General features: G+C 38.6%; 1 long non-coding RNA gene across 1 annotated transcript; it reads right to left on the bottom strand.

Annotated features, from left to right (window-relative positions):
* Positions 1–7002: 7002 nt before the first annotated feature.
* Positions 7003–19547, bottom strand: LOC139117179 (uncharacterized). The gene is made up of 3 exons (XR_011548468.1): positions 19407–19547; positions 12233–12584; positions 7003–7437 (listed from the first exon to the last, which is right to left on the bottom strand). It is a non-coding gene; the product is annotated as an uncharacterized lncRNA (long non-coding RNA).
* Between the last annotated feature and the right edge of the window lie 1365 nt (positions 19548–20912).

Here is a 20912-nt window from a genome sequence, read left to right as displayed (position 1 = left end):
TTTTTCCCCGTTTTACAATAATACTTGTGCGCATAGATCTCCCACATTTAGAAATGCATGATACACACGATAAAAAATACCGAACTGTGAATCAGACTAAATGTTGTTACTAATCGGAAACTCGTTCAGTTAGTTAAAATCACCAGAGCTTTGCTTCCGATTAAGCAGAAATGACATTTTCATGATCTAGCTCGCATTGCAGGCTACTAATTCGTTCCAAATGCACACGGGAATATCGGCAAACTCGCTTAATGAGGTTCCTAGGGGGTTCCAAACTAAATGTCTACGTCATATTTACTGAACGCGAACAAATGAGCTGAAATGTCTGGAGGGTGTGGGCTGTTCGGTATTATTCGGGTTCACGGTATGGCAGGTGGCACAAATCAGTGATAAAAAGGATTACCGTGATACAATCTGTCACAGGTACGTATAGAAACGTCATCTTGACAGTGTACCAGATATGTACATTTTCAGAGTCCATTTCTATCGAAATGCGATTACTTAAAATGAGACATTATGCATATGTATGTATGTATGTATGTATGTATGTATGTATGTATGTATGTATGTATGTATGTATGTATGTATGTATGTATGTACGCATTTCTCTCTCTCTCTCTCTCTCTCTCTCTCTCTCTCTCTCTCTCTCTCTCTCTCTCTCTCTCTCTCTCTCTCTCTCTCTCTCTCTCTCTCTCTCTCTCTCTCTTGTTCTTGAACATGAACTCACGAACGTGCGTTTTATGTCACATAAATTTTAAATAAAATAAATAAATCATACAGTCTTTGTGTAAAAGCTGTCATTATATTGCCATATAAACGTATCAGCATTGTCAGTTCCATAACGAAGGGTCATGTACAAGCTTACAGTAAGTTGTAGATTTCCTTTACAATGTGCGTGGATTTGAATTATATGGTTTTAGACATGCAATACGGTAACCGAAAGACTATATTTACTTGTCATCAAATCTTTGCAGTTCCAGCAATCACAGAGAAATTTGTAATGCCGGCCGGGTCTTGTAGCACCACGTGTGAAACACGTTTGTTGTCTCATTGGCAGATGTCATACGAGAGGGCGTCATTTCCTTCACTTTTTTTAATCATCGAAGAAAAGACAAAGATGGCGTCAATAAGGTATTAAATAACATTTGAAAATAATGAAGACAGTGCGCAAATTTACACGGGAAACCGATATTGTGAAGGATATTTTTATGTTATTTGTCATTCGCAATGATGTAATTAAGCCACAGCGACTCGTTTGCCATTCTCTCTTCGAGAAACAAGCTAACCATCATTGATAATGAAAAGACGCGAGGCGAGGAGTTCGGCTCTATTTGAGGTAGTATGCGCCTCAAAACTGGAAGACTTAAATTGTTACTCAAATCTTCCCCAAGGAACTTTCGACATCAAGAATAAAACATCGGGACTTTCCCATGCAAATGTTGGCGCTATGGGAACAAATTTCCGATATTTGAAATTCAAAATGGGCGCCATTCGTGTGTTAACTCTATGAGAAAAAATGAAATTTTCGATTTTCACACTGAAAAATGAGACACTGAAAGCTTCATTTACTTGAATAGCTTCAAAATGAGTGCATTAAATGCTAGATCAGAAAAGATCCGAATATTTGTCCTCGAGGCGCATTCTACCTACAAGTCTCGTGCGAAAATTAGCACTAAAAGAAGCAATTATCCCACCCATGTACGTGACAGAAAACGTGTACATGGCGTCACAGGTGATAAGATCACCCTTCAGTTTTTGTTCAGAAATGTTTTTATTCGAAAACCTGTCAGAAGTTTAAAATTCCGACAACCTTTTTCAGCAAGTCACCGTTTAAATGCGGGGAGGGGGGAGGTCAAATTTTCGTTCTTCCAAACCGTCGTTAAGAAAGGAGGGGGACCGGAACTCGAATGCATATTTCAACAAGGAAAGACTCTCTATTTTGTCAATTTCACATTACCTGTATTAATTTGCAAAGTCGACGTCGTCTGCATTGTCCGATAGATTTGAATACAAAGAAAAAGTATATCGACACAATGGGCCATCTGAACGTAAAACTGACAAAGAAAGCGATGCCAGAGAATACGATATGATCTAGTCAAGAAGTTAAAGACGTTCTCAACACACAACAATCATTTGACAACAAGTAAGGTAGAAAGCGACTCAGGGGACAGATATTCAGACTATCACACTTTCACGATGTTCTTTTGGCCTACCATTTGTTGGGCTTAACATTTTCACCAGCTTAGTGTGTTAAAATGTGGCATTTCCCCCATGGAGATAACACAAGAATAGTGGCCATTTTGACTTTCAAATATCGGTAAATATTGAGTAATTTGTTTTTCTAGTAGTACCAAACTTTGGACGGCGACCCACGATTTTTATTCTCGATTTTGAAAGAAAATGGTTGAAAGTCTGCTTGAGGATAATTTGAGCAAAAAAGTTTATCTTTTCATTTTGGAGGCGCAATTTACCTTGTACTGCTAATATGTGACGCTTGTCGAAGATTTTTGATGCCTCGGCATGCTTTACTTTCATTGTATACTTTCAAAAGTTACTCCATTCCTGCTTTGAAATCACAGACACTAATATGAGCGACCGTTTCCTTTAACAAAATAGTATCAAACAATTTAAACAAAAATCATGAGAATGTTGCAACAGACTGGTTTTTAAAAGCGCGAGGCATCATGCATAGTTCTGACGTATAATTTCAAGATAAGATGAACTGTTTTTTGTCGTCGGATGAAACGATAGAGGGGCAAGGGTCATCTCGATTGCGCGTGTAATCTTGCCGTCCTATGCTCTCCCAATAACCTCAGAGACACGTCTTGCCGCAAGAGGGCGGAGGTTATCTGACAGGCTTCTCACGAAAGGGCATTTTTTTTTTTTTCATATTGACAGTCAAAACCGCCGATGGTTCTGAAGTAAGAGTATTAGGCAGCTAATATGTTAAATGGCATTGCTTGCAATAGAAATAATCCAATCTCTGATTGCAGGTCTTGCGTTTAGCTGCCGGCACGAATCCATGATGCCGGGAGACGGCGAGATTGACGAACCCAGCGAACGTATACGCGTTCAACTTGACAGATCGCTCACGCGGCACCTGGATCGTACAATTGTCAAGAAGTGAAACCGAGAAGAGAATTCTATCTGCGTCACCTGCCTGTAAAAAGGCTTTTATTTAACTCACGCTTCCTCCTGACAAGGCTTAAAGGTCTCATTAACACTTCTAAAATTTCGCTCGTTCTTCCAGGAATTCTTTTGACGGTGTCCGTTATTAACGCTGACTTTTCCAGAGTAGCGTGTATCGTTTTCACTGCAATCTGTTTTGATAAAGACCATATGAAATGCAACCATAGCAACCGTGAAAGGTGTGATCGATAAATGTACATCGCTAACATTCACTGCCAGAAATACACAGTGGACAGGACATACGGACCAAGTTTTATCACCCGAGACATATCAGTAAATAAACCTTCAGATGCTTGTACTCACATACACACATATTAACACACTTACACATAGATACACACAGATACATACATACATACATACATACATACATACATACATACATACATACATACATACATACATACATACATACATACATACATACATACATACATACATACATACATACAGACATACATACATACATACATACATACATACATACATACATACATACATACATACATACATACATACATACATACATACATACATACATACATACATACATACATATTACATACATACATACATACATACATACATACATACATACATACATACATACATACATACATACATACACACACACGTACATACATACATACATACATACGTACGTACGTACGTACATACATACATACATACATACATACATACATACATACATACATACATACATACATACATACATACATACATACATACATACATACATACATACATACATACATACATACATACATACATACATACATACATACATACATACATACATATATGGATAGATACATAGATACATATATGGATAGATACATAGATACATTCATAGATACAGGTATAGATACATACATGGATAGATATATAGATACATAGATACATAGATACATAGATACATAAATACATACGTAGATACATACGTAGATACATAGTATTACATACATACATACATACATACACTCATACACACATACATACATACATACATACATACATACATACATACATACATACATACATACATACATACATACATACATCATACATACATACATACATACATACAGACAGACAGACAGACAGACAGACAGACAGACAGACAGACAGACAGACATACATACATACATACATACATACATACATACATACATACATACATACATACATACATACATACATACATACATACATACATACATACATACATACATACATACATATTGCATGTTTGAAGTGTTTAGAATCTGCAGATAGAAGACAAGGAGTCGGGATAAAAGTGTGCTGTACAAACGTATTCATAGAACGGGGCGGGACAAGATAAACACGATGCCGTAAATTAAAGTTAGCAATGAATTCAAACGGAAAAGTACAAAGATTAAGCCGATAATACTATTCTTAAAGTTTATGCCGGCACTTTGACAATCATATCGCCAAAGAGATGTAAACACGGGGGGATAGAAAATTTAGACAACAAGGGGAGACAGACACGCTGTCAACGTAGATGAGGAAGCAGACACTGAGAATAGAACGCTTCAATAAACTTGAGATAAATTTACAAGCAGGCATTTGCAAGCTTAGTTTAAATTTAACAGTGATGGAATTCTAAGTGCATTTGATGACGTTTTTAATTTGACTCCGATGGCAAAGCTCATAAAATGTTGACACTAAGAGTCACATAGCCTACTTGTACTTTTTTAATAGCCAGCTTGATTAATTGTAAATTTTGTTCTTCGGGTAATATCCAGCCCGATTGCATGGTTGCCGTTAAAATCAATTGATGGAGACTTCAAACTTATACTAGCAGGCATTTCAATAGTTAGATGACATGTAACGTGATGGAATTTTCGAACAAGATGAAAAACAATGAAAATATGGGAAACTCAGATCTTCCGTCTTAGATTCTGTCTTTACGGAGTAAGTTCTTGAAGATTTACACACTCTATATAGTATCCCCGCAGGCTACCACTATTGTATCTATTTACGTCAACATTTAAAGTCCCTGTCGAATATGATATCACGGAATTAAGATTTTTCTCTTCATTTTAGATATAATCGTCATAAGTGCTTTGTCCGATACCTATAATGAAAAAGTATGTTTAACAACACTTTAATTTGTGAATCTAATCAAAGTTTAGAAATGTTAGGCTGATCTTCACAAAAAAAAACAACAACGTGAATTTTACATTTTAGCCAACCTTGTGTAACTGTGGCTTGATGTGTATTATGTACTAAGCTCAGTAACCGTAAAGGGGCAAATCTCTGTCTCCCTTCCTCCATCCATCCCCGCTCTCTCTCTCTCTCTCTCTCTCTCTCTCTCTCTCTCTCTCTCTCTCTCTCTCTCTCTCTCTCTCTCTCTCTCTCTCTCTCTCTCTCTCTCTCTCTCTCTCTCTCATTATTATATTTGTCAATTTTCTGTCACTTTAGAAATCAAATATTTTGATAGGGATTTTGTCAAATACCGAAAATTGATTTAACAAATACATCTTCAGGACAATTGCCAATCACGACAATTACAAAAGGCGATGACTTAATTTCCGGTACAGGCAATAAATAAATTATGTTGATGGTTGGCACGCTGATCAGTCCAGCCCAAGTACATTTAACACGATTGGAACTAATTTGGGATAATTGGATGGTGAAGTAATGTCGATTTAATCTGCAAATGTAAGCTCATCTGCTTTTCTTTTTGTATATTACACACTTGTTTTGATGAGTAATTTGCGACATTGCAACATTCAGCTATATGGCACCTAACACTTTTGAGAAATTTGAAAAATATGAAAATCCAATTATCCCAAATTAGTTCCAATCGTGTTATTTTGAAAATTTCGCCCGGGGTGTATATACATTGCATATATAAGGTGCGAAAAACCAGATAGGTGTGCACGGTCGATATACCTGTCTCTTTTGATTGTTTTTTCTTCAGGAAATACTCGAAAATTAAATCACATTTCCAAATCCCATCGGACCTGATACCCCCGCCGCTTTGTACGACACCTAGTGACAAAACGTATGGCTTGTCACCTTTTATATAATCGAAGTTTTGAAATGTCACTGTTACGTTCCTCACTAAAACTACGTTAAAAATCAATACTTGTACATTTTGACTAACAAACTTTTGTAACTGTAGCGTAGTATGTACCAAATCGCCGAATCTCTACTCACCCGTTCCTCTTTCCCTCTTCAAAGACGCCATTTTATAAGCATTTTCCAAATCAGCTTCTGACAAATTACCAGTACCGGTCATGAGTTTTCAAATATTCCCTTGTCATCCATTTCAATTTTTAATATTCTAATTTTCATATCATTGTGTCTCTATAGCCTCTGATGAAGGTCGTTCGTGTGACGTCCGAAACATTAGAGGAATTAATTAGATTTTGGTAGCAGCATGGGACTTGTAAACTATTTTTCGCACCTCAGAATACATGCTAAACCGAACCAAATATGCGCTCAACCAATTTGCAATTGTTGGCTCCCAGTGCAGTAAGATAATGGAAACCAATGATTGGCGGAGTTAATGAATTGTAAGTTGGTATTTTGTTCCTCGACATCAAAAGGCAGACAAACAGCAAAGTCCTTTTGATATATCATGCGGTCACTTTGTCCGAGGACTTTTCGTACTCTTCGGACATCGATCCATTTTGTATCACAGTGAATATAATTTTAGGTGAGTGTTACCGTAATGTAACAGTCTTTTCATGATAAAAATGTTCTCAACCGTTTACTCCATCGAACATTTCTAAACTACATAGATCAGCTTAGACGCATTCATACAGTATATACATGAAGTAAGACAACTTTATTGTGTACAGCCAAAGTTCGCTAATTTACATTTTGAGGTTCAAGAACCACAAAATCAACTTAAAACAAGAAAAGTTTGATAAAAGAGGCGTTTGCATCACAAAGGAACAGTCTTTGTATCGTCCTTTGCTTTCCAAATATCCCGTGACACTCTTCAGGGTGTCCCGTCCATTGAGCCAATCAGCACTTTCGCCCGCGCAGCAACGGAAAGGGCTCCCGCGCGCGCGGACGAGCAGTCCATCAGATCTACACACCAGCTTCCAGAGTTACGATGAAAGAGACAGAATCACGTGAGACGTGACGTAATCAAACCGAAGAAGTGAGCTTGAGTTGATGGTGACGAGATGAGCAAGAGGCAGTCAAATCAAACACTTCAGATGAAATAGCAAACCATGGATAATTGATCTGTTCAAGAAAAGAGAGAGAGAGAAGAGAAAATTGTCATAAACGTTGCTGAGTCAAAAAATCTGGTCGTACAACCTAATGTTCACTAAAGTCGAGCTTACACTGTACGGTTGCGCATTGACGTCATCTCGGTCCAAATTTTCGTTGTTCCGCATATGATTGTAACGAGGTTTCAAAAGCGATTGTTTCTCGAAGGCACGAGAGATTTCTATGAGCTGCAAAAATTGTCGATAAAAACATATTTTTGCGGAGTAGAAATTTCATTTTTTGATCGTGTAAGAAGTTAACAACACACAATACGGTATCTCATTAGCGCTATATTGGTTTAAAGTTGAACGAAGTCTTACACGATAGTATTAATATTTTAGTAGTATTGTATCTCTCTAGAACAAATATTGGAAATCCGTAGATTTAACAATTTAAGAACAGAAATTTCAATAAAATGCAATAGTTACAATATAAGAGTTTCAACCTATCAAGGAAATTGTCAATAACGGATTTCAATACCCTTTCGAAGATCTTTGCAAAATAGTTACTACACATATTTGCGCATTACACCGTCGCACACAGAAATCGAGAGTCCGTACACACAGAACAACACAAGGCGTAACTAAACGTGTAACAGTGCAGAAGAAGAACCCATGTTATTGCCCTGCCTTTGAATGGCGACGACCGTGACATGCTGATGATGAGGATAATCTTGATCATTATAATGATGATGAAATACCAGTAACGACCTAGTTGGGTCAAAGAATTTGACTCTTTGATATTAGAGGATAAGTTCGACTGCTGCAGTTGTCTAAAATACGGAAATTAAGTCACCCTCTCCAAGGAAATTAATTTCTGTTTCGAAAAAGATGTGCCTAATGAACAGACACTCAACTATAGATTATCCGTTCGGGTGCACATTTCGTCCGTTCAATATCAGAGAGCTCGAAAAATGTTAAACACGTGACATATTTCAGTTCTTCGGGAAGTCTTCACGTTCGCAGTCCCAACATTCCTCAAGGAGAACACTGATTGGAGTAAAGGAACGAAGCAAAAAAATGTAAAAGTGTGTTTTTTCACTTGATATCAAGTTATTTTGAAACACTATCGAAGAGACAGAAATGCATCTAAGTCGAAAATATGGACAGAATGAGGGGCTTGCAGCCAGCCAAAGCGAACGATATAAGACAACAAATAAACAAATAAACACATAAACACAAACAGACAAACAATCAATCAGACAAATAGAATAGATCTATGGAAAGGACCACGTCACTATATGAAGTATATCATGTTAATGCACAGTCTCGGACCAATTATGCTGATGGCGCCACTTATACACACGGACGTCGAAAATCGTCTTGCAAATTTAATGTTTACGCGGAAACGCCCTTCCTGCTTGTAACATTACAAACAACAGAGCCTGCAGATTCAATCTCTGCGTTAATGAATAGTTGATACACCGACAGGAGAAGGACAATGACTTTGTGGTGACTTTGACATTCAGTGGCGGCTCTCACTGTAGCGTCTTCAGGTTTGTCTACACGCGCATACATGCTACCGACTCCCCTATTTCGCTTCTCTCACGCGTTCGCTTGAAGTCACATTTACTCCGCGAAGAGTTAAATATATGGGACGAGGGACAATCAAACAAACTTAAGTCTACGGAATGATTCAGTGCAGGCGTGTCCGGAAGGACGTTGAAATAAAGACGGGGGGCAATCGGATAATAATTATCAACGATATTTGTTGCCTCGTCTTCATTCAAAACACGTATCTAGCCGTCAGCCAGTATCAACCTCCATCTGCCGTTGTTTCACAAGGGACTTCACTGTTATTGGCAGAGCTAAGTACAAGAGTTTTCAATCTTGCAAAATAAAAGGAAACTGCACAGACTGTTCTTTAACATTACTCCCCCTAGCTCCGTTGTGGCCGGGTGTACACGGAATAAGTTAAAGTCTAACGGCGTAATGTGTAACCGAATTTGATGTCGAGCGCGTTCGGAATTGAAATGTAATATTCCTAAGTCATATACCCTCATTAAGTCGTACTCAATGCTAATGTAGGCACGGGGGTGGCGTAATGATAGGAAATCCGAGATACTTTTTTTTCAAAACGACGAACCTTTAGTAGAATTACTCGTGTTTTAAAGGCATATTGAAATGCTCGTCACTTCAATGGTAGATGTCTTTGTAAAAATCATTCGTTTCGAAAAGTGTCAAGATAGATATTTACCAAAATACGTTTAATACGTACACAGAGACTTCTCAAAAAGAAAGATGACTTTCGTTAACATGTTATGAGATATTCCTTCAAAGAATTTCGATGGAAGTATACGTATGCGCCGACATTACAAACATGACGCAAAATGAATTCCAAAGTGTGAGAAAAAAACCAACTTCACAGTGCATTGGTATGGACCAATCATATTAGGGGGAAAACTCGTAGAATGTCGTGTAAGCGAATTCTAAGATCATTAACGAAATAATAGTAACGGTATAGGGAGAGCACTTTGATCTTGCTGCTTCCGAAACGAGTGTCCATTGCAACCGTGCGCGATTTCATGATGGAATTGACACCGTCGCCTAATCAATCCATTGTCTTTCTAATTTCGTACAGTCTTGGCGATATCGATTTCAATATCAATGTCCTTCATAATGAAGGTTTATCCGCTATCACATTAGTTCAGTCATAATAATTGGAGTATTTGCCGGTTTGAAATTCGTAGGTCTGTGTGTGTGGTCTGTAGACAGAAGCTTTATCCCTGGTTCTGTCGGTTAACGGAGAGGATTAACACCGAGCGGAGGAATCTCAGTCCGAGTGCAGAATGGCACTTCAGAGATGTAAAGTGACGTCACCGTAAATCGGTTGTAGAAACAGCGCAGAAATCAAACTTGAATCAGTTGAGATTGTTTGCCAGAAAATGACGCATTCAGCGAACCACAAAGGATGAGTAAATATTTCAACTTAATCCGTTCGTCGATTTTTATTTTTCAGGAGCCCCTTTTTAACCTGGTTGTTAATTGACGTACTAAGCGCGGCTTATCGGAGGCGTTTGTTACGGCTTGGCACAATGACTTGGACGAGAGGAAATTTGCCATCTGCGGTCGCTCTCACTTCAATGAACTGGTGACAATTGAATTATGTTCAACAAATTGAAGTGAAGATTTATTTATCGAAGGCATTAATGCGAGAAAAGAAGGAAGAACAATTTGTGGCAGCTCCAAATAGACGGTATTTACCCACGGAACAGTTTGTCGCCATCGTAATGACGGGGGATGCAACAATCACATCGTCGACGCTTCTGCAAATGGATTATTTTTCTTTTTCATTTTATGAGTCCATGATGTTTCGGCTCGCCGTGAACTATTTATCTCTCTCAACAATGTGGGTAACGCTAATGTACATCCCTAATAGATTCCCCTGTGCATCTTTCAATCGTGGCTAGTCAATTTAATTTTCTGCAAAGACCACGCTCTGCGACAGGTAGTTACATGGGTGAAAACGTCATTTTCGTGATTTCCATCCGACCGCGCGACTCCTCGATGTCAAATCAAACGAAAATTTGACAGGAGCATCGTTTCATCGCTAACATTTGACACAAGAATTCCAAATCTCCGCCAACGTGAGCACAAGACCCCAATAATGGTCAGCTTAGACAAGAAAATGTACTTCGACGAGCAAAACAAGTGGTAAAAACCTGTCTTGCTTATATCGTTTTAGGCATTTTTAAAATGATTGCCAGGAGCAACGACCGTCATGTTTTCATGCGGGGATTTTTGTCATTAGAAGTGAGACGTTTTACTATCGAGCAGAGATTTTGTACATTTCGCATTCTGCATGTCTTCGCCTGTCAAAATCTCCCATGGAAGACCTACTTTTGTCGATGTCAAACATGGCACGCGGCAAATATTGATCATTTCCGACATTTTTATCGCACTTACTCTTTTCTTTAACTAGTTTACACAAACGGTCCATCGGCGGGTCTCACAGCGTTGTCTATGTCAACACATTTACGTGACGAAGTTCGCTTCTACTAGTGCAGGTCACATTATTGTTCAAACATTAATCATCCGATACGAGTTGTGATATGTTGACACCGCGATATAAAAATGTTGTTTGAACATGCAGCGGTGTCACTTGGTAATAAACACTGAATGACGTGCAGTTGCTTAAATAAATATAACAATACAACCTTTTGGGTCAGAAGTTTACTTCAATTAATTTTTTTACTTGATTGAATTGACGCACTGAAGGAAAAAATTTTATATATATATATATATATATATATATATATATATATATATATATATATATATAATATATATATATATATATATATAGATAGATAGATAGATAGATAGATAGATAGATAGATAGATAGATAGATAGATAGATAGATAGATAGATAGATAGATAGAGAGATAGATAGATAGAGAGATAGAGAGAGAGATAGAGAGAGAGAGATAGATAGAGATATAGAGATAGAGAGATAGATAGATAGATAGATAGATAGATAGATAGATAGATTGATAGATAGATAGGTAGGTAGGTAGGTAGGTAGGTAGGTAGGTAGGCAAGGTAGGTAGATGGACATTAACTCAGATTTTTAAATTGAAGGATAGGAAGAAGATGGTAAAATAGAAGCATAAAAGACAAACAGATAGATAGATAGCTAGCTAGATTGATTGATTGATTGATTGATTGATTGATTGATTGATTGAAAAGAACTTTGCATATATTGGATTTTTGTTTTACTAGGGCTATGTCAGCCAACGATCTTAAGTTGACACAAATGTTGCTTTACCTTTTTAAAATTTATTCTTGGATATCTTTCTCTGGCAAAGCATTTGCATTAATGATATCGTCGAAGAGTTTCTTAAGTGTTAACAGGTTTTCCAAAGATCTTGTGAGCAGTTCTTCTATCTCGACCGCTGGTCCTGGGTAATCCGGGGTCCTTTTGCCGAACATACTGAATCCGGAGTTCTGGTAGGAGTGGAGTTTCCCCGACCTTGCCGCTGTTCCGCTCACTGTCTGTAGAAGCAGGCAAACGGCAATGAAGCCAGCAAGGAGCATAGTGACTTGACGCATCTTGGCGGCGAGGATTGTCTGTGTGTCTTGGGATACAAAATTTGTCTAGCAAACTGCTGTCGGTTCAACTGTAAAAGATGATCGAACAAACACAGAAAGGTAATACTTTGAAGGATGCTGCTGCATACAGTATAGGGGGATATGGAACTAGTAATGGACATTAAAGGTATACTGTCACCTGTTCCAATTTTGCCACAGTTACTATGGAAAGAGGAAATCTAACCAATCACAGATTTTAAGCGGGTGGCCGCTTTTTAAAAACAGCGCCCTTACATGGGCATTTTGAATACCAAGGAACGCCCCTTTGACCATATATGGGCATATTTAGATTGCAGGTGACTGTATACCTTTAAGGTTCTTATACTCTGTGGATGTTCACATTAAATTAATAGACGTTGGGGCAAATTTCCGGACATTTTTACAATTCTGTCCTGATCTACCACTTGTGTGGGCTCACCGTGACTTTGAAGCTTTTGGGGTAAATGTAACTTTCACCGTCTTATTTTTGTAAGAAGAAATTTTAATTTCTACCCTGTAGAGTTAACAAAACGATAGCGGCCATTTTGAATTTCAAATAGTTTGAAATTTAAGGTAATGTGTTTCCGGAGTATACAAAACTTTCATGGTGACCCTCGATTTTTATTTTCGATTTCGAAAGATAATAGTTCAAAGTTTACGGTAGGAAAGTTGGAGCAAAATATTAATTCTTTCAATTTAAACACGATGTTCACAAGTTTTTATTCTTCGTTTCATTAAATAATCAGGCAACCAGGTGTATATTTTTTTACGAAATCTTTGAAGATATGGCAACCTATGGCAACCCCATTTACTGTACAATTCCATGTAAAAGGCAGATAAGTTTCAAGCTTGAACAAAGAAGTTCGCCAAGTAGCTCACGACATCATTCTCAGTCGGATAAGATTGTCATTTATGTACGATTAGTAAAGTTTCTGTAGAGTTGGTAAGATGGACACTTTCAAAACTTTGACTACCCCAATGTTGATCGGCTCAGCCCTGTAGGTTAATGTAGCATCTTTCAGAATTATTGTACCGTTTGTGATGAAGATTAGTCTCAGATTGTTTTTAATTGTTCATAGAGTTTGGCAAGACAGAGGACCACTGGGTCTATGCTAGGCCACAGACCAATACAATTCAACACTATGCTAGAGGGTATGTTTGTATTTATTCATCAAGACAGGCACCCCCAGAGACGCCTTGATTGGCACCATAAGGAAGATGAGTCTACTGTTCTGCGGGTATGCCTCGGTTTTACATTTTGCATGGTTTTTTTTGGCAATCCCCAAAGAAAGTAACTCAAAGACCATACTTGTAATGTACAAGTGGAGAATTAATAAGGCAGATTTTAAGACAAATTCGATATGACTATATGTAGATGAATATAGCTTGCTGCCTCACTTTTACCACAAGCTTTTAGAAAAATGTCCATCAATATCGCAATGGCCTCTTTTAATCCGGAAACTTTTCACTTTATAGAGAGCAAATGATTTCGTAAAAATTTCAAAAATTCAAGGTAAACTGAGACAGGCCACTTGCACAAGGCAAAGCTTAATCAACTGTGTAGTTGAAAAGGTAATTTAGATTATTTGAATTCATAAATGCATGCTTGTTTGTCCTTTGGGTTTAACTATAATCGCAATTAAGCATTTTTCCGATTACTTTGCCATCATCATAAGAACACAACATAACCCTTAGATTGAAGCAAAACAACGATTTAAGTCGCGTCTGCCTTGCGTTTGCCTTGCCTAGATGCAATATCGTGATAGTCGCCCATAGACTATTTCTCCGTTAAAACATATACAAAAGGAGATACTTTGATATTTAGATTTGTTATTTCCACCCGGTTCTGTTGGCGAAAATTAAAATCCACACAAGAGAAATCTATAGGGCAGAAGTGAGATCGTTACAATACTACGCTGTGACCGAAAAGACAGGGATAGCCTTTTTCGCGTTTTGGTATAATGACAGCAATCTTCTCACACACGAGGATGGTTTATCAGAGTAAGACGCCGACCTATTTTACGAGATGAAGGAAAAAGGAAGATAAAATAGGTGTCAGTGAGGAGTGGAAAACCAACGCCGATGATTTCAAAAGTGAGGAAATAATTCCATGTTAAAAGCCGGAATTCCCATTAAATCTTAAAAGCACTGGTACTGACTGTGTAAACGGTTGTTCGAGATGTGTGTAAACATTCGCTGTCGATTGTGTTTTGAATGAGTTTTCTTTCTGGAAAAGTCAAGTGGAACACATTTTTCAGCGGGCTATTTCTTTTCTGAGGGATCTCTTTTGGAAGACATCACCTGGTATTCAAGCTTAATGTCAAAACGCATTACCTCATCCCGTTACTGAGCAACTCACTTAACTATAGTCTCAAAATATCGTCTTGCTTACTGCCTTTCGTAGCCTGTCCACATACTAAACATTTCATCTGCCTACCAACATAGCCATGCGTCCAATAATACCTTACCAAAATCTTCTTACACACGCTGTATATCAGTTTTGTTTGCGATAACCACGATAGACTGCAGAGTAGGGAACACGGTTTGGCATCAAACATTAATGTTTCGATACGTACGTACGTATGTACGTACGTATGTATGTATGTATGTATGTATGTATGTATGTATGTATGTATGTATGTATGTATGTATGTATGTATGTATGTATGTATGTATGTATGTATGTATGTATGTAAGTATGTATGTAAGTATGTATGTATGTATGTATGTATGTATGTATGTATGTATGTATGTATGTATGTATGTATGTATGTATGTATGTATGTATGTATGTATGTATGTATGTATGTATGTATGTATGTATGTATGTATCTATGTATCTATGTATCTATGTATGTATCTATGTATCTATGTATCTATATATCTATGTATCTATGTATCTATGTATGTTTCTGTGTATATACTTGCGTATCTCTCTATGTATCTATCTATAGATCGTTGTATCTGTGTATGTTTCTGTGTGTGTCTGCATCATATTACAATCTGTTAATTTTTCCGAGATTTTGGCATTGGCAATGATTACACATTTTTGTCGACGTGATAATGGATCGTCAGCCTTTCATCAGGCAATCACTATTGATGTTTGAAATGTGAAACAGCTTACACTATGATTGTATACATCAAAGTGTAGGCTTACAAGCTCTTTTCAAATTATACAACCGCTTCGGCGTTATTTCATTTATTTCCAATTGACGTTTAGTTCAATATCGCAAGACATGTCACTTTTCAAGTTCTTAGCAAACTCTTTTCTCTCTCTTTGCTGCTGATATGCAGAACTGAATTAAAACCCTTAGGGCGTCGATTTGCGGTCCTCTCGTGTAGACCAGCAACTCGGGGTAAAACATTCGCCTTGTGACATCACTGACGTGTAAAATTAAGACACATTTCTATGACAGTACTTAATGTGGACTATTAGAATTTTCTACAGAGGTCAGGTCACAGTTCAAACTGGGAGGCCATTGTAACAGTACTCTCGAGTTCACCTTTTTAGATTAACCCATAATTCAGTTTCATGGAGTACAATACTATATCTCCGTGTAGGGCGGCCGTGGGCACGTTTCATGGAAGAAAGATAGACCTGAGCTGCATCGCTGAAGATGGGCATTGACCTTCGACTAGCAATGAATGCTGCATCCTGTCAAAATACTGAGAACTTCTTCTTGAAGAAGAAACTGATGAACCGAACGGAGTGTAGTTCTCGGGAAATTCGAAGAAATAGATACGTCATGCCTACACAACTTTTGTTCGTTTTACATTGCTTGGTTCTTCCGCTCGGTTTATTATCCGGAGTGAATTGTCTCGCTTTTCCGTAATGCAATCTCGCTGCAGTTTAAAGCAGCATGCGCCCCGGGGACGGATTTTCGAACACACCCAAAATCTGCTAATAGTACACTAATATGGAATTTATGTGGACTCAAGTGAAAGCCGTTGAGAAGGTTACATGTAACGTTTCTTTGTCTCGCTTTTGTGGAAGTTTAACATTTATTTGTATAATATCCCAAAAAGTTAAGAAAGAGAATGGCAGTCACATTGAATTTCAAACAATATCAAGTGCTTTTTTTAAATAATTTTTTCTCTAAAAAAGAAATTTAAACGGTGATTTCCAGCTTTTATTTTGGTTTAAGAAAATGAGGATAATTGAAAGTTGCCTTGACCGAATATGAACAAAAGTTTTAAAACTTTCGTTTTTCGAGGAATGTACCGCCTTAAAAAAGATTGAGTTAAATACTACTTGGGGAAAGGTACGAAAGGCGCGAACATTATCCAGTCAACACTTCTAGAAAAGCGTGTGGCAGTAGGGACTCTAACTTGTCAATAGAACACGGGACTAAAACGTGGATAAAAGTGGCTTGTATTCTGGCTATTTTGGTGTCCCAGATAAGTTAAACTCGCCTTGCCTTTTTTTCAGTCAAGATTTCTTTTGTCCGACACAATGTTTACTCGTCACAAATAGGTGGCATTTTCAGTTTACTATCATTTGTGTGTCGGTTTTTTTACAACATCAAAAACAGTCGCGCGTGTCAGATTTTTTCAAGCGGTCACGAAAAAGCCGCCCGGGCATCGCAATTGCTCGTCTCCAACCATTAACGCCGCGAGAATGTGACGACACTGCGGTATAGAATCCAATTTGAGCGATGGGCCCGTGACGGGCATGGCAAATTCGTCGACAACATATGGATGGCCGTTATGACAATAACTTTTAAAAAGCATCATTTCTGTACGCGAGTAGTTTTAATAAACACGCGCGTCACCTTTCAGCTGTCGATGCGTTTCGGATTCAAATAAACGCTTGTCCCAGCATTCGACTGCTTCAAATATCCGAGATGACATGAGGACACCGGAGAGCCATTTTAAACTCAATACTTTTATGAGAACCGTTGGACTATTAATGAACTTGGTGAAGTGGAAAATCACGGCGGCGGTTCTTGTACTGTGTATCCGCGTGATGTTCAATCATTGCCCTTGCTTGCTGATTCGCGGCACGGCTTTGCGAGTAATATGACAGATTATAGATTAAAAACCAATATAATGACAACCGAGGGGAAAGAGGGCCTTCCAATCTCGGCTAAATTAAAAAGTGGGCGCAATTGTTCAATTTTTGACGTCGCATAAACGATGGCTGAGGTAATTCTTTTTCGATGACAGTGAATTGAGGGTTCTCCGACTTGTCTTGCACCGCTAAACTCGGCCTCAGCCTTCCTACGCCCTCGTAAAAGATCACGAAATAGCAAAGAGAGAGAGCGATTTACCGCCTCCAATCTCCACTCAAAAGAAAATTACATTACATTTTTATCGCTTATTACTGCCGGGACACAGAAAGGTTTAAACGGGGCCATTTGCAGAAGTCGATAACATTCCCGAGCGTAAATCCGTACACGAATATCGAATGAAAACTCATCCAGGCGACAAATTGTTGATGTACCATATAAACAAGAACGAAATGGCGACGTATTCATCAATTGCCAATCTCTAAAGCTTCATTATTCTTTTCAATCAAATTTGCTCTCAAAAATTTAACGAACACTTGAAATTTAGCGCGACAAACTTAATGGGCGCTCAATCTCTGTCGTCTGCTTGCGTATGAGCGCGCAATACTACCATTAATTCAGCATGCAGTTCGCCTGCTAGCCATTGTACTCCCACGGTACAATAATAACGTTTGTGGATCACATCGAAATTCTAGTTCTGATTTTAAATGGCGTCGATAGTAAACTTCAATCTGGGTCATCCGACACACTTTGGCGTCCACAGATTTCAAAGCCAAATAAAGGAAGACTGGTATGCCAGCAAAGCTTTGCCTAACTTTACAGAATCGAGACAGTTTCTCCAAACATCGACCTCAGGAATATTTCGTACATAAATAGGCCTATACCTATTCGTACAAGTACTCCTTGTGACCGATATTTTAAGCTTGTAAAACCGTAAATCCATTGCACTTTACTATACTTTGTCTGACATTCTATATTTACACGAATATGCACCATAGGTGTTTTTTGAGGAGGCGTTTTTTGTGCGCGAATATCTTTTTACATGCGACGTCTAAATCGCGGGGCTTTTTTTGCACAAGCTCTGCGGTTTTGCGCCTGTTTTACGAGACGCGCGCGTAGGTGGCCATTCGCCTGTCTCGTCTTCTCCTTCACCATTTTTCCAGAGCTTTTCGAGGTGTGAGCCATCTCTACTTTAACTTAGTGTAAGCTAGCTACTCTCTATCACCAACAATTTGTCTCTCACGCCGAACAATTGCCCACTCTCTCTGACTCGCGATGCCCCGCTGTTCATGCGTCCTTAAAGTACACCATTGTGCTCACGAAAGTCGGAGACATTCGGTGTTCGACTTTGAAGGGGAAATGAAACTAATTACCGGCGTTACCTGTGACTGTCTACCTGGTCGACTGTGACCAATCTGTTGCATGATCGGAGTCCCTTTGATCGGCCTACAACCTTGTTCACAAAATGTCAAATAGAATGCACACACTGTAAGAACTCACGTGTAGGGTCTCTGCACTTATTTATCACTTACCCATTTAATACGCGTCGCTGTTGCGAAGTTCTAAATTGATGCCAAGCACGGACTGAAACCTAAAAAGCCGCTTTTTGTGTTTAAATTATCTTAATCGACTAACAGATTTACGTTTTTTTTACAAAATGAGCTAAGGGATGGACTTCTGAAGGGATCTATCGCCAAAACGTCTGAAGACTGAAGTATAGCAACCAAAGCGCTGCTAAATAAAGACTATGTCTTACTGCTATCTTTTCACATACGCTATAGCTTAAATTTAAAAGATTGCTCTATTAGACGTGCTTCTTTAGAAGAAAGAATACAAACTAGTAGATTGTGTTCTTTGGCTTACCTCACTCTCGGCGTTCTCTCTCCGAAGTCAGTTGTAGTCTGAAGAGCGCTGAAGATAATCAGCAAATAGTAAAGCCAGCTAAACTCTTTCGTGGGGGTCCTACTGCGAGACGTTTCGTCAACTCATGTAACGACGAAGAATCTCGAGTTTTTATAAGGCGGGCGGTGAAAATCGATGAATTAACGAATCCACAGAAAGATACACGGGGTTGGTCGATTTCAGCTCATTAGGTCATTATATTCAGATTGGTTGACCGATGTGACGTAGGAGTGCCATCTAATGCCTTTCGTTAATGGCAAGATAATTTTTTGACAAATGCAGGGAACGATGAAAACCAAAAGGGTTCATTCCAAAGGGTCCTCGGAGAGTCGTCAAAAACAAAGTCGAAAAAAGGAGAAGGAAAAAAACTTTTACAAGAGTCATTTACGGATCTTAACCGCATGTATTTCGCCAGTCAACGGAGGGGCATGCCGCGAAGAACAAAGGCGCGCGAATAAGGCCACCCCTCTCGTAAAAATGGATGCGTCCTAGCAATAGGCCAACTGCCGTCGACAGTGGACTTTACATCAATCTGAACGTTTCACCAAAATTTCTAGAATGGCTGAGACTTTTTAATGAAACATTTTTGCGTTAAAAAGCTTGGGTTAAACTTGACCAAAGGTAGTCTTTCCTCCGTAAAATTTTCTTCAGTCTTTCAAAGTTACTGCCGTCGTACTCGTAGGCACAGATATCCATTATACCTTGAGTGCCCAACAAGACGCGACCTCGCCGTCTCATTCCCTAGCAGAGCAAACTTACATTAAAAATTCATCGCGCCTCCTTCATTTCTACCCCAACGCCTTCTTCCGAGGGACAACGCAGAAAGTACGTTTATAATATCGAATTAATTAGGGAAAGCAGTTGATATTACGGCGCCGCTGACTCGCGAGAAGTACTCCTAATTATTATGAATATTGTGCCAACATGACGTGTAATTACGATAGTCTTAATTTCCACTTATGACGCTCGTTGATAGGTTCTTGACGAACGCTCTAATATTCTGGAGGTCGAACACAGGAACACAAGTATGATTTATTCGAACCATGCGAAACAATACAAGTGATCACTTTTTCCTAATAAAGCCGATATGATTTTTTTGAGAGATTGACGAAGAACTGATTTTTTGTTGTTGAAACGATTGGGTTCCCGCCAATCTTTTCTCCTAAACGACTGGATCGTTTGTCATTCGATCAGACCACTTTGACCACGTCCATTGCCTGATTTCTGAGCTTGATAAGACGGCTTTTCCTCCTTCACGGTGTTTGCGCTCTCGCGAAGCAAGGAGAGAACACATTCAAAAAGCGGTGTTTAATTCTGAGGCGAAATGACGGCTTGTATACTCTCGAGAAAGAGGCGCAGACTCTCCGTCTCTTCCTCGGCGAGAATCGTATTAAGAGATCGAACAACCAAATTTGTTTAGAGCTTGATTGCCTGACGTAAGCAGCTGAAGACAAACACTGCATCTAC

The sequence above is a fragment of the Ptychodera flava genome, chromosome 18 (genome assembly GCF_041260155.1).
Source record: "Ptychodera flava strain L36383 chromosome 18, AS_Pfla_20210202, whole genome shotgun sequence".
In the NCBI taxonomy this organism is placed as follows: domain Eukaryota; kingdom Metazoa; phylum Hemichordata; class Enteropneusta; family Ptychoderidae; genus Ptychodera; species Ptychodera flava.
This window is presented reverse-complemented; position numbering and strand designations above follow the sequence as displayed.